Source organism: Malus domestica, chromosome 06 (genome assembly GCF_042453785.1).
Source record: "Malus domestica chromosome 06, GDT2T_hap1".
Classification (NCBI taxonomy): Eukaryota; Viridiplantae; Streptophyta; class Magnoliopsida; order Rosales; family Rosaceae; genus Malus; species Malus domestica.
This window is the reverse complement of record NC_091666.1, coordinates 30497672-30516866: the sequence shown is the minus strand read 5'-3', so window position 1 is coordinate 30516866 and position 19195 is coordinate 30497672. Positions and strand designations below refer to the sequence as shown.

Genomic DNA, 19195 nt, shown 5'->3' with positions numbered 1-19195 from the left:
TATATTATGACACATGATATCACGATAAATTGAAAAATCTCTCGTTCGTTTGACGCTTTCGCTTTGGAAGATCACAAATATCAAAATCCAAAAAACGTAGAGAAGTTGGATTCAGAGTGGTTACGTGTTCATGAACTCATTGAAGTTGGGCCACCACCATCACCAATTGGTACTAATCCAAAAGCTAAAGACCAAACATGATTAGAACCGTGTCCTAAATGGGAAGGGTACTTGCGTAGGATGGATCGTATGCGGCTTTTCCTTTTACGAGTGGATTAGATGACACAAAAATACAATACATGGGAGGTCTCGATTTTGTTCTTGAATTAACAATAGCGGTTTATGAGGTTTGAATTAAGAACATCTTTCAACAAAGTGAAAATTCAGTGCCGCTTAACAAGTGATTTGTTTATGTGTTTATAAGGAGCTTTGTTATTTCTTATTATTTTGTTGTTAAAACAAAAATAGTGTAGAAATATGACTTCTTAAATTAATCTGATACAACATTTTTGGTAAAATGCATATATTAAAAGAAACCTAAAATAATCACAATAAAAAATTAAATTTTTATAATTACGGAAAAAATTCCAGAGTAAGTGAATTTTGTCTTGTCAAAATTGATAGCCTCCACAATGGGCTGTGGCTTGCCATTCTACTAAGTGGGACTGGGCCTCATTGTAGACCTTGCAGTGCTTTAGGGTTCACATAGTAACAGAGCAGCACGAGCAATGAATTGGATGTCAGTAGATTGACTCAGCCCAGCCCATTAGGTTGCAAAGAATTAATTTTTTTTTAATGTTTATAATTGAATGGCATTGGAGAACGAAACTTTAAGTTAAACCACACAATGTATTGGTCATAATTAAATTTTAGACTCATAATTCATGGAATTCAACTTATAATATCCTATCTAAGAGAAGGTGAGTGCCACTGAACTGCAGAACGGAAGGCTCAAATAACTAAATATTTAGTTATGTATAATTATGTTGTCCTTGCATCGCAGTGGCATTTTATTATAGTGGTAGAGATGAGCGTTTGGCTTACACCACGACGTGAGTTTGAACCATGTCGACTCTTTAATCTAACATCTAAGGTCATCTCCAAAGGAGATGTCAAAAATGCCATATAGACATATAACAGTAACAAATGACGTACCATTTACTCCAATTGAAATATCAAAGATGACATGGAAAAGAAGGCTAAGTTGACATGGATAGAGTGATGTCAAAATTGACAGTACCTTCAAATATAGTTTTTGCTATTTCCAAAGACATTCCACTTACCTTACCTTAAATGCTAGCATATTTAAGTATTATTTTATTATTAACCAACAACAACCCAACTTTATTATTTTTGTTAAAAAAAAACATAAATAAAACAATAAAATTTGGCATATCGGGTGGAAGTAAAATTTTGACAATATGTCAAATTATCAAGTCAGCCATCAAATTGAAATTTAGTATATTGAGTTTGACTTCTTCTTTGAAAATACTCTAATCTAATAAATCTACTATTTGACAAAAAAAAAAAAAATTGTGATTGTAGCATATCTAGAAGCTTGTAGCAACGCTAATTTTGTGAGGCATATATAACATGGACGGTGTGGTCTGGCAGATTTCTGATATAAAAAGCAGAGATTTACCAACCTTAGATCCTCAATAATATCAAGCTTTCGCTTGAAAGAGTGATTACGACATAACATTGAAGGATGATATCTCCAAAAGGGACCATATAATTTGTAGATATATTTTTGTTCTTGCCTTTGGTATTTTCAGCAGTGATCCAATGTGGATGCATCTCCAACGACCACAGATTTGCTATCAAATCAGTGTTAAAATATCCACAAAATTATTGATAGTTCCGTCGAAATATTCAAAGATTAAGGTTGATATGGAAAAAATTTGATCAAACTCATTGCATATTTCGAACTTTTGATTTTTTTTGGAGAGATTTCTCTCTAATTTCGACTAAATCTAAATGAGTTGATATACCCACCCCCACCCCCATTGCAAATTTCTATAATTCCTGTCGAAGGCAACCGAATATTGATATCGATATATCCATCGATATGTAAATTTATAGAATTATCGATAGATATATCAATATCAATATAAGTAAACATAACATAAAAATAAAAATAAAAGCCAAAATGGTGTGGTTAATGGTGTCACATTTAGTTTCCAAACGTCATGGAAGGAGTATTTGTGAAGGTTGACCCTAGCTTTGGTTTAAATCCTCGTCCACAAGAAATTTTTCATTGTGATCGGAATATAAATGGTACACCTCTTGTTTTTATATAAGTAGTGATAAATTTTATTTTTTTAAGTTATTAACTTTTTAATACACATATCCTACGTACCATCCCGTATTTCGATCATACTAAAAAATCTCACATTGTCCACGACTCAAAGTATGTATCCACTCTTTAGCGTCACCGCGCTATTTTTTTTTTTTTGATAAACAATTAAACTCTGTAGCCATTTGGTCCGTACAAGTATATTTTACACATATATGTATATTAAACTTAATGTTTTCTTTTCAAATATACGTTGTCGTATAACCCAATTCAAATCACTCGGGCAAGAATGAAGTTGTTTTCTTTGTTTGGGAAGCACTTTGAGTTTTAACGAAAATAACAAGAACTAATAATTCAAATTTCGCATGCATTGGTTAGCTGAAAAAAGAAAAGAAGGAAAATTAATAAAAATGACATAAAAACTTCGAGTTTTAATGAAAATGACAAAAATGTGTTATAAATGAATAGTACCAGAATTGATTTTTTAAATTAAAAATATGATTTTTTGTTAAAGTAAATAGTATCAGATACTTTTCGTTAAATTTAAAAAAAAAAAAAAAATCCTGAAGCTAAGCGTGTTATATGATTTGACTCTCATATCCAAAATTTGCCCAACTATTCAACACTCATGCTGCCGTACGTACTACTGGTTTTGCATGTCCAACTTAGACAGTCAGCCATTGGGACAGTGGAAAGTAGGTTTACATATGTTTTGATTCTACAAAAGTTTGTCTACTTGGGTACAGGATTACAAAGAAGATCCGTGCCTAATTTTAACTCGTAGACAAATCGTAATGGAGAAACAATAGTAAGAAAGAAAAATTTTAAACTATATAGAAGACTAACTATAAATATATATATCTTACTGAAGCAAAATTATTTGTTGTTAAATTTGACTCTCAGTAGATATTCGAGAGATAAGTGAAGAATTTGCTGACAGCTGAAACGTGTGTCAGAATTTCATTATTATTTTCACATTTTTATATAATAAAGGATAAACACTTCATTTATCATTTTTTTCTCAAAAAAATTTGGAAAATAAAGTGTTCGGGTTATATTGGACATCTGTAATTTTTCTCTACAAATCAGGAATGCAGCTGAGGTGTTTACACTTACACGTACAAAACTATATATATATATATATATATATAAAATAAAGGGTGAACTGCCGATTTACTTTTTAAATGATTGACTGAGTGAAAATTAGGTCCCTAAATTATTTATACGAAAAATTTAATCCTTACACTAAGCTATTCTATTTAATTTTTCGTTAATTTAAGTCACATGACTAGCATGTGTTACATTTTGAAGAGTCGATTGGTAGTTTTACATGAGTCCAAGGACTTTGTTTTCTCAAAGATATTGTGTATGAAGTTAACTTTTGAGAGTAAATTAGGCGTTAGTGGCGTATAAGCAAGAAAATGAGGGTATTACCCTCTAGAATGTATCATGTGGGTTAAGTTGATGAAAAATTGGATAAAATAATTTTGAATAAGATAGTAGGGATGAAATTAGCAATTTTATTGAATTTAGTGACTTATTTTACAAAAATAATAATAATTTAGGAGCCTAATTTTCACTCAAGTGATAATACATGCACTAAATCAGGAGTCTACCCCATAATAAAAATAGTTGCAGAAAAACTAAACCTAATGGTAGACAGGGAAATAAACACTTTTTCATATGATTATTTAGCACATTAAAACAGATTAGTTATACATAAACTTTATAACTAGAAAAAAATTAATAATAGTGGGAGATGTCGAGCTTTGTAGTGGGCTTGTAACTAAGCAGGGTTCTAAAGTGATTGGTTGTATGGAAAATTAAATCAAGAGCATGAGAAATTCGTTAATTATCACCTCATGTTGAGGTCACATTAAGCACGCCATAATTGTTGTCTTAGATTAAAAAAAAAAAACAGTGGGAGACATAAACCCCAATATAATATCGTTTTCAAGTATTATATGGGGGTATGTAAGGGGTTTGTAGTTCAAGTAGTTAAAAAAAATTACTTTGGCACTCGAGGTTCTGTGTTTGTTTCTCTCTCCCTACTAAAATTTGGTCGTAAGTATCGCTGCTAGAATCCTACTAAATCTAGTCTTGCTTAATTATATACTAACATCTTGTCACTCACTTCTTTTGTACATTAAATTAAGTTTTTGTTTTTTCTTTTTTACAAAATAAACTAGCAAATTTAGGTTATTTATTTATATATTTTATTAAAAAATATATTGGAAAATAGATTGGAAATCAATCATGACACACCCTGATCGGGAATGTCCACTTGGACACCCGAAGGTGACGAAGCCATAAAGTGTAATGATGTGAAAAATGTGAATAAATTAAAACCTAAAAGTGACTAATTTAGAGTGCGCATGTGAGTGGGGATTGAATCCATATCACACAAGTGATGTCAAAGCATAGATAAATTGCAATAAAAGAAGAGTAATGACATTTACACTGAAAAGAGAAGTCTCCTATGTAACAGCTTTTGCCAACAATCCTCGTTGTCACGAAATCCTCTACCACTAACATCCTGGAAGGGCAAAAATAAGGGTGAGTGGGTCTGAAAATAAAGTTTTGTAAAAGATGTAGGGTACAATAATAAGTTTCCTCAACAATAAATCTCAAATCGATATCATAAGAAATCAATGCTCATTAATTTATGTAGGCATACAAGTCCATTGCAGAGGTATTAAGACAATGGAACAGGCTGGGTGTAGGTTTTACATTCTAGTACTACATCACGTGAGTTGCGCTAGTCGCATCACATACGAGTCTAACACATCAATACAAAGGACAAACTGACACCTAACTCTAGATCCAAAGCAAATGTAAATGGTGCATATGAACTACATGTGAAACTGGTCCTTAGCCCAGGACAATACAAATAACTAAGAGACATTGTGCAAACATGTAATAATGAGCAGATAAAACGCAAGGATGTCATGTCACAAGTTTATGCTCACAAATAATATTAAAAACATAAAGTGTACGAAAAGTCTATTTGTAAAGCTAAACATGGCATGTCACGTCATAATATATAAAAGCTGTTGATGCACAAAATCAGCGAGAACTTTGGTACAACAGAAAATATCAAGTTTGTGACCTTCGCTTGGTTGCTTCGGTTACTAGTAAGGATAAGTATGTGAAGGGAGAGATAGGGAAGCAAACACAAAATGTACGTGGTTCACCCAGATTGGCTATGTCCACGGAGTGGAGGAGTTCTCATTAATAGTGAAGGGTTTACACTAAAACATAGGTTCAATCTCCTCAGAAGTGAGTTCTAAAGAGAAGTATTGTACAAATAACATTAAGGATTATTGTAGGAGAATGATCTACTTTTATAGAAGAAAGTTTCTAGCTTTATTCTGACATTGATATGTGTCGTGCTGTGATTGGCCTCTAATGTTGACATGTGTCATGTTGTGATTGGCCTCATGGTTGTAAGGAAATTCTTGTGGGTCCTTGACGGTATAATGCTGACTGATGCTCAATAGTTTTAGGATTGGTCAAGTATGGTACAAACAATGCTCCCCTAAGTTCCTGAGTAAGGAAAGCTCTTTGGTTGGGGACTTGTAAGATCCAAGGCACTGAGTAATCACGAAACTTCTAAGTACCGAAATGTGGTATCATTTTCACTTGCCTTTGTCCCATAAGTAGAAGTGGTATGCTCTTTAGTTTTCCCCTAGGCAGATGTGGCATCTTCTTTGGAGGTACTTGTCCTTCATCCAGGAGTAGTATCTTTAACTAATGTTGATGCACAAGGTAATGCATCATTTTCACTTGAAGCTTACTTGTAGTTTTGGGCTTGGTCAAGTGTTATACAAACCATATAGTAGAAGTCTCCCAAGTTGCTGAGCTAGGAGATTTGTCGAAAGAGGTGACAGACAAGGTAAGCAATTAGAGTTCTTAGTAATTAGTCTTAGATCGGAAGTTTATTTCGGGTTATGGCTGATTGTTCTCCTTTTCCTTGTTTTGCAAGCAGCAACAAAGACAAAGAAAATGACAGGGAGAATAGATGATATGAGATACTTTTGCTTTTGAAGGAGCAACGGATGAATCGGCACGTGTTTTGTTGTACTTGTTGACTTTCCACGGGCTTATTCTTGAACTAGGTTGGAGGGTTTTCTAGTTTCCTTCAAAGAAGTGAGCTGACTCAAGAATTTGAGGGTCAAAACAAGTCCGTCAAATCTAGAGTACGTTCGACCCTGATGACATGTGATACTTTTGTTGTTGACAAAGTAGTGGATGTGGTATGGTGAGACTTTGCTCTTCGACGACAGTGCCAGCAAAAAGTTGTTGAAGCTTCTCGAGCTATTCAAATAAGGCGGCGGTGCCGAGTTTGGATTTGACTTAAACTCATCCGTCTGGATTATACAGTTCTGCAAGAAAGGCGTTGTGCTGTAGTGACATGTTCCAGCTCATCATTAAACCCTCTACTTCAATCTTTTGCATAGCATAAATGGTGAGTAACATTTGCATTTGAATGGTTCCGAGGTATTTGCCTAAGGAATTTGTGACCTTGACAACAGTTGAGGATGAGTACTCGAGAGTAATGCTAGGTAAGCAACCAGACAAAGGTTCCGGGTAATTTGTTCCAAATTGGAAGTTTGATTTTAGGTTCCGACTGATTGTTTTCTTTCTCCTTGTCTTGCATGTAAGAGCAAGGGCAAAGGAAAAGATAAGGAAAAAACATGATATTGGATACTCTTGCTTTTGACCCTGATGATATGAGATGCTCTTGCTTTAGTGTGACTTGTTTGCAGAGGTATTATCGGTGGGAAAAATAGCTGAGTATTTCGAGAGGTTTTGTTGGGAGTTCCCTCTCGAATGTAAGGAAGGGTTGGGCATTTTTGCAGGTCTGCCTGGCAATTGATAATGAAGGTCGACATATGTAAGGATTTTCCCAACAGCAAGTAGTAATGTTGTTCCTTTACCCTTCTTGGTCATAACGATGTAGTGGGAGCTGCGAGATTTACGCGTTTTAACTTTGTTAGGGATCTTTGACAAAATTACCCATGGTATCCAAAAAGCTGATGTTGCGTGTAAAGGTTGCAGACAACTTTTATTCAGGGAAATTTGGCTCTCAAAATTCGGAGAATGATGCTTCTTCGATTTTTGAACAAACAACCCTGTTGAAGATCTGGCTCTCGAAATTCAGAGAGCGTTGCCTCTTCGATTTTTGAACAAGCAAATCTGTTGAAGACGCAATCTTGGAGATGAGGAAAAATTAGGTATACTCGTAAGTATGCTTGACCACAGAGGACGGAGGTCGACACATCTAGGGATTTTCTAATTAGCAAGTAGTGGTGTTGTTCCTTTACCCTGGTGGGTAATAGTATGGTAGCTGGACCTTCAAAATTCACGTGTCTTAACTTTGTCAGAGATATTTGGCAAAGTTACCCGTGGTATCCGGAAGGCTGCAACGTATGTAGATTGCAGACAAGTTTTATCCAGGGAAATCTGACTCTCAAAATTCAGAGAGCGGTGCCTCTTTAATTTTTGAACAAGCAGTACTATTGCCCTTTCTTTTATTAGGGCACCAATTGTGTTCAGGAAGTACATTCAGAAAGTTACTGCTCATAGAAATTTCCCCCTACTTTTGTACTTCTGAGATTTATTGGACCTTATTTTTCCTTCATCATTTCTGAAATGGCTTGCCCATTTGACCGTCGTTTTGACTTGAATGTTGTGGAAGAGGCATCCATGTCTCCTCAAGACAACATATGGTACGTATCCTTCTTATCCCCTACTGGTCCTCTTACCGTTGGGGACTCTGTGATGAAGAATGACATTACTGCTATGGTGGTGGCCAAGAATCTTCTCACTCCCAAAGATAACATGATATTTTCCAAACGGTCCAATGTGTTGGCTGTTCAGGATTCTCTGTCTCTTAGTGTTCAATGCACGGGTTCTGTATCCAATATGGGTCAGCGCTTACTCGCTCGAACCCGCCAAGTTGAATCATTGACGATTGAGGTGGCAAGTCTCAAACAAGAAATTAGAGGGCTCAAGCATGAAAATAGATAGTTGCACACACTTGCACATAACTACTCCACGAGCATGAATATGAAGCTTGACCGGCTGCAGGAATCCGAGAGTTAGATTTTAAGTGATCACCAAAGGTTTGTGGGTTTGTTCCAAAGGCATTTATTGCCTCAGTCTTTTAGAGCATTACCACGTATTGAAGCTCCAAATGATCAACCTCTGGTGCCTCATCTTTCTAGGGTTTTGCCTAGTGCTGAGGCTCCAAATAATCACTCTCTGGTGCCTTCTCTTTTTGGGGCTTTGCCGAGTCCTGAGGCTTCTCATGAACAACTTTTGTGAAGACTCATTCCTGTTTGTTTGTTTTGATTCATGTGTATGCACATAGCTGTAATTTATCGAAGATATCAATGAATAAGCTTTTTTTTCATTCAATGTATTGTGTTAAATACACTAAGGCATACTTCACTAAGCTTTTGAATTTTTTTTTTGTTAAAGCTTGTATGTTGAAGCTTTCTGGGTGAAGCCTTTAGGTTGCCACAGTGCTCCCTTAATTTCCTGAGAAAGGAAAGCTTCTCGGTTGGGGACTTGAAAGATCTAAGTCAAAGATCTAAGTCATTGAGTAGTCACAAAACTATCGAGTACCATGGTGTAGTAGCATATAGTGGAAGTCCCCCAACTCTTCAGGCCAGAAGAATTGCCGAATGAGGTGTCTTGCTAGTAGCCCAGTTGTCAAAATAAGCACATGGCTCATCGATCAATAATTTTGGTTCCATAGAATGTATGTGGTACGGTTGCCATGTCCCATGATAAAACTGTTATATCAATAGAACATTAGTAAAAATTATAAAATAATAATTTATTTGTGTATCGGCATTTTATTTAACAAGAAGACAAGTCATAGAACTGGTTTTGTCAAATAAAATAATAATTGTGAGAATCAGGTATGTGATGTGATCAGTCTATGCCACGTGATTAGCAATTGTCATGTAATAATAACAATAGTAATATAAATGGTGTAGTGGGTGTATGGATTAAATAGGGTTTTAGGTGAATGTGATCAGCCTACCCATGTGTTTAATGGATTAAAATGGTGTGTATGTGATATGCTTTTAGTCAACATAATATTAAAGTAATAAACAATGAGTTGAAAAAGAAGATAAAGATGCTCTTATCTTTTTCGTGAGTTTTTCCAGACAAGGGGTTGTTGATTAGACTGTTGTTGAAGCTTTTGTAGGTCGCAGAAGTTCAGAGGAAGGTTGTGAGTTGCAAAAGGCCTTCGTATGTGGCTGACTTGGGTGCCATTTGTGATCTACAAGCTTCGAGAGTTTGGGTAGCAGGGCTTTGCGGATAACAGAATGTCTGGGTTTGTTCCTGAAAATTAGGTTTTGTCGTGACTGTGAAGGGGTTTGGTGCTTGGAAGCTTACCCTTGTCGCTGTTGAGGTTTAAAAGTCTAGAGAAGATTTAAGTTTTTGTAGCACCTTCACTATTGGTGAATTTCTTGTATTTTTGTCCACCATTGAACTTGGAATTTTGACTTGTTTTTAATCTATTATAATCTGTTTGAAATCATATATATATATATATATATATAATAGAAGTATGTGTGATATCACGTTTTCTGGTAGTGGTATGCAATATCACATACATAGGAATAATAATATTAAAAAAGGAGCTATCATGTTTGTTTATACCATACTTGATCAATCCCGAAACTACTAAGCACCGGTCAACGTTATACCGTTAAAGACCCAGAAGAGTTTCCCTCCAACCAGGAGGCCAATCACAGCGCGACACGTGTTGACATCAGAAGCCAATCATAGCGTGACATGTGTTAACATCAAAAGCTAATCATAACACGACATGTGTCAATGTAAGAACAAAGCTAGAAACTCTCTTCTATAAAAGGAGATCATTCTCCCACAATATTTCCTAATGTCATTTGTACTAAATCATTCACTAGTACTCACAAAAGGAGAGCTTGAACCTATGTACTTGTGTAAACCCTTCACAATTAATGAGAACTCCTCTACTCTGTGGACGTAACCAATCTGGGTGAACCACGTACATCTTGCGTTTGCTTCTCTGTCTCTATCCATTTGCATATTTATCCACACTTGTGACCGGAGCAATCTAGCAAAGGTTACAAACTTAACACTTTCTGTTGTAGCAAAATCCCCATTGATTTTGTGCATCAACAATGTTAATAGGACATGAATGTCTGTTTATGATAGGGACCTTGTGGATGTAAACAAAAATCGTTTATGTTTAAACATGTGTTATTGTACATATTCAAGAGAATCTTGGGTTTTGTGATTTTTTAGTTTATTGTATGTTGTAGTGTAATGGGTGTGGGTTTATTGATTGTAGGTTTTTGGTTGTAGGTTTTTGTTTGGGCACCTAGCTTGGATAGTTGAAGCTTTGTGGTTGAAGCTTTGTATGTGAAGCTTTTATGTTGGGGCTTTGTAGGTGAAGCTTTGTAGTTGAAGCTTTGTAGGGGAAACTTTTATGTTCAAGCTTTGTAGGTGAAGCTTTGTGGTTGAAGCTTTGTAGGTGAAGCTTTTATGTTCAAGCTTTGTAAGTGAAGCTTTTTGTTGATCACCATAAATTGGTTTTGCTTCACACTATCTCGATCAAGAGTGTGTGAAACTTTTGACATTTATAGTTGCCCTACATTTGTTGAAGCTTTGTTGGGCACCATAAATTGGTTTTGCTTCACACTATCTTGATCAAGAGTGTGTGAAGCTTTTGAGAATTGTGGTTGCCCTCTATTGATGAATATTTGTTGGCACCATAAATGGGTTTTGCTTCACACTATCTTGATCAAGAGTGTGTGAAGCTTTTAAGAATTGTAGTTGCCCTCCATTGATGAAGTTGTTGTGTTTCCCTTTTTTTTTTAGGAAAACTAATGAAAAGGGCTTGAAAACTTTGAGTTTTAACGATAAGGACAAAATAAAGGGTAAAGTGAATAGTACTAGGTTTGACTTTTTAGTATAAAAATGTGGTTTTTCATTAAAGTGAACAGTACCGCGGGTATTTCGTTAAAACTCCTTTTTTTTTGTTTATTTGTTTTTTTTTTTGGGAAACTGGAAATTTGGAATTTGAAACTCCCTGGCTTGTGTGGAAGTTTGAAGACTTTCCATGTGGGGTTTTCTCATGGTTTGAATTTAAATTTTGAATTTCTTTGGCCATGTTGAACTATATAAGAAGGATAAGTTTCCACTCTTTACATTGCCTTCATTTGCTCATTTTGTAGTGATTTTTGAAGACAAAGTGCTCTCTAGTTGGGAGTGATTCTGGCAGTGCTTGGCACCATTTTCAGGTTGGTAGTCTTCTCCATTAGATTAAATGCTTTCATTCTTGTTGAATTGTTTGAGTATTCATGCATTTAGCTAAGAACATGATGAACTGGTTGAGCTTTGTTTCATGCCCTAGGAACTTCTTAGGTTTCGATCTTTCACGTTGTGATAGAGTTTGTTTCTATTTGTTATAGATGTCAGAGCTTGGAGGTTCTAGTGATGAGGCTTTCCCTAGCTCTAGCTCTAGGTTTGAGCCTGCAATGTCAGATTCTTTAGGGCCTTTGTTAGAGTCTTGTACAGAAGAAACATTGGATGATCTTCATAATCGTCAAACATGCATTACACGTTTTTCTCCCGAGGCTTCCGATGAAGGGATAAGTGAGGAGTGTAGGTTGAAGGATGTAACCTTAGCCAATATTGGTTCTTCCTCATTCATGTCGGTGGGTGAGGGGATTGCTCTTGACGTAATACTCATCTTTCGCTCTGAGTTCCCAACGGACCATTTAGATAAAAACTTGTTAGATAGCGAAGAACAACTTGATGCCCTAAGGCAGTCATGTAGCATACCCTGTAGTGTAGGAATGTGCTTGGTGCGTTATGAAGAATTGCTCACTGAGCTGCCCAAGGGTCACGTCATGTTCTACACCCAAATACTAGTGAATTTATTAGGGGTGAAGCTACCCTTGCACCCATAGTTGCAACATAGGCTATCTCTCATTGGATATGCACCTGGGCAACTCAACCCTGGTTTTTGGGAGACCTTGATCGGGTTTTATATTATTTGGATGAAGTGTGGGTTATGTGAGCCTTCCTTCCATCAGTGGTGCTATTGCTATAAGATGTGTCCAGTGAAGTTATGCACTGGTTATGCCGAGTGTGCGTGTCGAAGTGAGAGGGAGCGTATTGTCTTTGGTAAGAAAAAGGCGTACTGTACTTGGAAAAACCGTTGGTGCCTTCTTTATAAGGATTAAGAGCATGCTAGGGGTGTCACACCTGAGCGATGTGTTCCTACTCATTTCTAGACTGTAGGTTGTAATGCATCCATTGTTCGCATTGTTTGCTATTTGTTGTGATTTCTACTTGCTTCTAACATTTTTTTTCATGCAGTGACCCAAGGCACCATCAAACTGCCTGGGCGAGAGCTGGCCGATGTAGAGAAGGTGTTGAGGGTGCCAAAAAAGGATATACATTTGGGCAAGCTACGACCTTTGTTTCGAAAGCTACGACCTTTGTAATAATAGGTCAATTACTTTTCTACTTGGCAATCTTTTTCAAATTTGGATTTTATTTGGATGTTTAGAATTAGGTGAGTTTTTATCTAGGAAATAAGAATTGCAAGGGTCCACCCATTGCACGAAGACCCACTCAACACTCAATAATGTTCCAACAAGGATGTGCGTTGCATGTGGGAAATTTCCAAGTTTAGGATTTGCCTTAAGTACGTATTTTTACACAGTTTCGAACATAACTTGTTCGTTATAACTCCGAATTGAGTTCCGTCTGCAACCACGTGTTCGTAAAAATAAGTACTATTTGAAAATAGTAAAATAAGACTGGAAAAGTGAAAGGAAAATTGAGTTCCACGTGGAAGGCCTACGTGGCATCTCAGGGGCATTTTGATAATTTCACTACTACTGATAATAAAATACGATAAATCTTGGGAAAGGATGTCACAAATCATAAACCACCCACTAATGGGGGTTTTCTATTTTTGTTATTTTTTTCCTAAATTTTTAAAGTTTAAATCATCAAAATCAACGTGTGTTGAATTTTTATTTTTTTTAACAAGCGATATTATCTACACTATGAGGGTGGGGGAGTAGGTTAAGCCTTACAATGAGCTAGCAATAATATGGTTCAAATTCGCCTTTGGCTAACTCTTTTTAATTCAATTGCAAATTTTGAATTCATGAGGGACAGACAATATATGGTATTTGAATGCTTCACCATTTTGGGTGCTCCCTTTGTTTATAGATAATGGACGTTTGCACCACGGTTACACATATTTCTAAAGGAAAACTAATGAAAAGGGCTTGAAAACTTTGAGTTTTAATGATAAGGACAAAATAAAGGGTAAAGTGAATAGTACCAGGATTGACTTTTTAGTATAAAAATGTGGTTTTTCGTTAAAGTGAACAGTACCGGGTGCTTTTCGTTAAAGTTCCCTATTTCTAAATGGTATAGGTTTGCCTCTCTGCTGCACAAACCCAAAACCCTAGCTCGCCTTTCTTCTCTCCAACCAAGGGTGGAGCTAGGATTTTTTCTTTGGATGGGCTAATTAAAAATAGTACTATAAAATCATATGTTTATTTTTTGCTTATATAAACTTATATAATAATCAATACAAAAGAACAACAATATAATATAAACTATTCTCAAAATCATAACCCTAACCGATAAATTCATGGACCATATAAATAATTAACCTACTAATTAAATCAAGAATAAGTAAATATAGAGATTAAGAAAGTACCAAATGTGACATTTATTGGAAAATCGCAACGGAAATTAAGGAATTGCGGAGATAAGGATTTAATTATGGATTTAAAGAAATTATTTTTCTTTTCTTGAGTAAAAAGCACAAAGGCTAAATTACATAGGGTAAATGGTCTTTTTCTTTAAAGAATATGATAAAGAGGGGCTGGAGATAGAATTAATTTATAATTTTTAGCATAAAACGTATTATTTATTACCTAACCTCTATAAAATATACATTAAATAATAATCTCTATTGAAATTGGGTAAGCTATAAACATGATTTTACAAAAAAATAGTTATATTCGCAAACCCATTTGTACTTCCAACATAGCCTTATTAATTATCTGTCAATGATCATCTCCAACTCATTCAATTTGAACAACCGAAAATCGAGAAGGGTATATGAGAAGTAAAAATGAGTGCATAGATAGTACTACTCTTACAGAAAACCTCGCTGGGCTACAACCCACCTTAGCCTTGTGGGTGGCTACGCCATTGTCTCCAACCACGTTCCTCCTCTCAAAACCCTAACCTTCACTTCCTCTATTAATGTAAGGCAATGACGATATATAGATGCGAGTTTGAAACTTGTTTATGATCATTAATTAATCCTTATTCCATGAGAGAGAATATTATGCTGTTGTAGCATCATTAAGGATTCAACACCCTCTATGTGTAATCTTGTGTATAAACATGAAATTATCTAATTATTTTCTAAAAAGATGGTTAAGAATCAATACTTTGAGACCAATTTAGAAAAGGGACAATAAACAAAAAGTTAACACCAGATCACATCTGTATATATTAATAGATTCGTTAATTATTAACTCAATGGCTCGCCCAGGAAACAGGGAACATCAGTTTCTATATCCTAATTAAGCCTCTCCTTCCGGAGCTCTTTCATGATGCAGTTGCTAAAACATTATTTATAAATCTTCAGTTTTCAAGAGGTAAAGCTAGCTACTCAGTACAACAAATCCTGTAGTCTCTGCCATACCGTTGAATTGTCTACTCCATCTCTAGAAATTTTGACCTACAAAGAAGCATAAAAAATAAAAGGTCTAATCAGATAAATGGTCTCCATGGTCATAAGGTATTCGGAAGATAACCTCTGTGGTAAAAAAATTCGGATTTAAACCCCTGTGGTCCAAGTCTGTTAGGATTTATGTCCGAAATTAGAACTTCTGTCATACCTTCATTAATAGCTTGCAAGTGGGTCTCACGGGTAACACTAAGATGATCATTTCATCATTTCCATTTCATCCCTTACATACATAAACACAAATTTTGCACCCAGTTTCCCATTAGCTTCCACACCATTGTCACAGACAATTGAGTGAACCCTTTTTCCGTCTTGCAGCGACATCATTCCAGCACATAGCTCCACAACTGAGCAGTAAGCCTCCAAGTCAAGCTTGGATTTTTGAGCCCCCGACACCATTTCCATGGCGGATTTCAGATTACCCATTTCGCATTACTTGTTAATCTTGGCGTTCTTGTCCGCAACTCCGGTGATGGCGGGTGTGGCCAGAGAGTCGGAGACACAAAATTGGGCACGAGAAAGGCCCGAATTTGGAGATAACATAGGGGTTTTTGAAGAGGGTTTGAGGAAGATGTGTAACCATTTGAGGGTCTGAAAGATTTTGATTTGTTTTCGTGGCGAGGAAGAGGAGACATCGACAACAAGTTTGGCGGTGCGGTTGTGGCCATCATGATCGTTCTGAAAGGAGATCAATGGAAGAGATGAAATGGAAATGATGAAATGACCACCTTAGTCTTACCTGTGAGACCCACCTACAAGCTACTAACGGAGGAATGACAGAAGTTCTAATTTCGGGCGTAAATCCTAACAGACTTAGACCACAGGGGTTTAAATCCGAATTTTTTTACCACAGAGGCTATCTTCTGAATACCTTGTAACCACGGGGACCATTTATCCGATTATGCCAAAATAAAATTGATAAGTCCATTTCATAATGACCTTAATTGTTTTAGTACATTTTTTTTAAGATCAAAATAAAGGATTAGACGATATTAGCTTCTCGGATGATTGTTTTAGTACCTGAGCATGCATCGAGTGGAAAACTTTATCGCCTACAGTGAAAAAGCTAGCGCTGACAACTTCAGCCTTGTTCCTCAAGAACACGGATGACTTCATAAAACATGAAGTTCTTATTCAACCCACTAATCAGCATAACTTCTATGCAGGAACCCGAGTCTCTTAATTCAAGAACTGGTAATCTTGATCCCGTCATTACGGCATTTTCGGCAGCAATAGCACCAACGTCAGAATTAGAACTGCCTAATTGTGACCACATTGCTTTCTCCTTCCTCTCCTTCAAATTCTCTATTCTCTCTCTCAGTTGCTTTATATAGGATGCCGCAGTATCAAGCTGATTTTGCTGTGACACGGTATCCTGATCAATGGGAGAAAGGCATATTGCAATTAATAAAGCCGATAATGAAATTTGATTTTTATTGAAATATATTTAGTTAAGGAGTAGCGTTCTCTCATCCTAAATATTTGATATGTTACATTACTAGATTATTGAATTCAGACTAACAAACTAACATGTCCTAAATAATGTAGGGAAATTTTATTCCAACCCAAAAACTAAGAAGCAGTCCCTCCATTGATGGTCCCTGTAGAACAATATGAAGAAAACCAAAAATAGGGTAAAACTCTTGAGAGAACGACGGAAATCGAAAGCTCCAATATTCGTATATTTCACCAGATCAATCAATTATATAGAAAGCTAAAGTATATTTATACAACTGAATCTAAGTTGGACTAGGAATGTCAATTTGACTTACTTAACTAATACATACGTTTTGGAAAGAAAAAAAACCTAATACATACATGTGCCGCTACTCCCTCTCTCTCTGACACACAATTCATTTCCTTGTAACTAATCTTGTCACAATACACAATCTTCATTTTCATTTCCGTCCCGTTTATGGTTTTACTTTTATATATATTAATTGACTGTTTCTGATCTCTACCTCCTTTTACAATAACCAAACCCTAATTTGTAACCAAAATAACATAGAGTAAAATACACAATTTATATCTAAATTTTAAGCTAGGTGTACAGATAAAACAAAAAAAAAACAAAAAAACAAAAAACTGAAAATATGACTTTAACCCCTAAAACTTAATTTTCTCCGCATTAAACCCGACATAAGTTTTTTATTTGAATAAAACTCATTGACTAGATTCCACATCAGCAAATTCATTAACTATATTTGACTTCACACATTTAAAAAAATTCGGATGCCTAAAATACCCCTATTTGATTTTTTTTTTGTTTTTTGTTTTTTTTGATAAACCCTATTTGAATGTTGATGTACATAATTAATGCCATGCATATGGATGGTAAGGGAGAATGAATGATTTTAGAAAGAAAAAAAAAATTACTGTTATAAATTCATTGCCTAATATATAATAACATAAAACATGTCTAGTATGTTATTATACATGCTTAATTAAGTCAATAAAATTATATTTTACATATTAATATAGGTAAATTATTTCACACACACACACACACATATATAAATGCCTAATATATGTAAAATTTAGGCAAAATAATTTACCTACAAAAAAAAACATTTAATTCAAATAGTGCACCTAATATTAAATTTTTAAAATGTTAGATTGTTTAAAAAAAGAAAAATAATATACCCAACATATGTAAAATACATGAAAAATAATATACCTACATAATAACAAACCCATATATGTAACATCCCACATTGCCTATGGGAGGGGATCCTGTAAGCCTTTTATGTATATTCCCATCTCTACCTAGCACGAGGCCTTTTGGGAGCTTACTGGCTTCGGGTTCCATCGGAACTCCGAAGTTAAGCGAGTTCGGGCGAGAGCATTCCCAGGATAGGTGACCCACTGGGAAATTCTCGTGTGAGTTCCCGAAAACAAAACCGTGAGGGCGTGGTCTGGGCCCAAAGCGGACAATATCGTGCTATGGTGGAGTCAAGCCCGGGATGTGGTAGGGGCTCGGGCCGGGATGTGACAATATATGCAAAATACATGCAAACTAATTTACCTATATAATAAAACAATATTATTTTTTTAATACTAATTTACCTATTATTTGTACATATAATAATAAAATGTGCCAAATATATATGATATTGATACATACAAAATAAAATATCTACATAACAAAAGAATGCTATTTGATTCAAAATTAATTTACTTACAAAATAAAGCAATGTTATTTGATTTGAATCTAATTTACCTATTATTTGTACATATATCTTATAATAATAAAATGTGTCAAATATATGTAATAATATATGAAAAATAAGTTACCTACAAAATAAAAGAATGTTATTTGATTCATTATTAATTTACCTACAAAATATATATTATTTGCTAATCATAAATTTACATATAGGTAAATTAATTACATATAATATTTTTTTAACATATATGTTAGTACTGTGCTTATATATATTTGAACGTATATTAGTACTATATACATATAGTTGAATAATATATATATTGAACTTATAGTAGTACTATATAATAAAATTTCCCAATGATCTATATTTACCTTGGAGTTGGTGGTTTTTAAGTGTTGGGGAGGGACAAGTGAAGCAAGCTTGAAGCAGAGACTTTTCATTTGAATTCTTCTGTTTCTCTCCACTGTCTTCCTGTCCGGTTTGGAAGAAAACTCACTACTACACTTCATCCTCTCTCTCTCTAAAAAGAAACAAAGCCGCAAAACCCAAAATCCAAGCAAGCAAGAAAAGCAAGAAATAAAGAGCAAATTAATTAAGGGAGAGGGTGTTGAGAAGTCAATGATATCATTCCTGATATCTTGGCTTAGTTTTAGGAAACTATTTTGTAAATTGTTTGTAATTGATTTGTGAATATTTGTAAAACCTAGAATGTAGGCTAGGTTACTTCTTCGGCAAGATCTCTCTTTGTATAAAGTCTCTTAGTAGCAATTGAAGTAATTAATCTTTTGCAAAATATTCTTTGCACCTTTTTACATGGTATCGAGAGCTAGGCTGAAAACCTAGTTCCTTCCGCTGCCTTTTTTCTCTGTTATTTTCGCATATTCTTTTCCGTTGTTTGCCATGGCCACCGACGTTGTTTCTGGA

General features: G+C 35.2%; 1 pseudogene; it reads right to left on the bottom strand.

Annotated features, from left to right (window-relative positions):
- Positions 1–15026: 15026 nt before the first annotated feature.
- LOC103438135 (transcription factor bHLH162-like) lies at positions 15027–18711 on the bottom strand (annotated as a pseudogene).
- Positions 18712–19195: the final 484 nt, after the last annotated feature.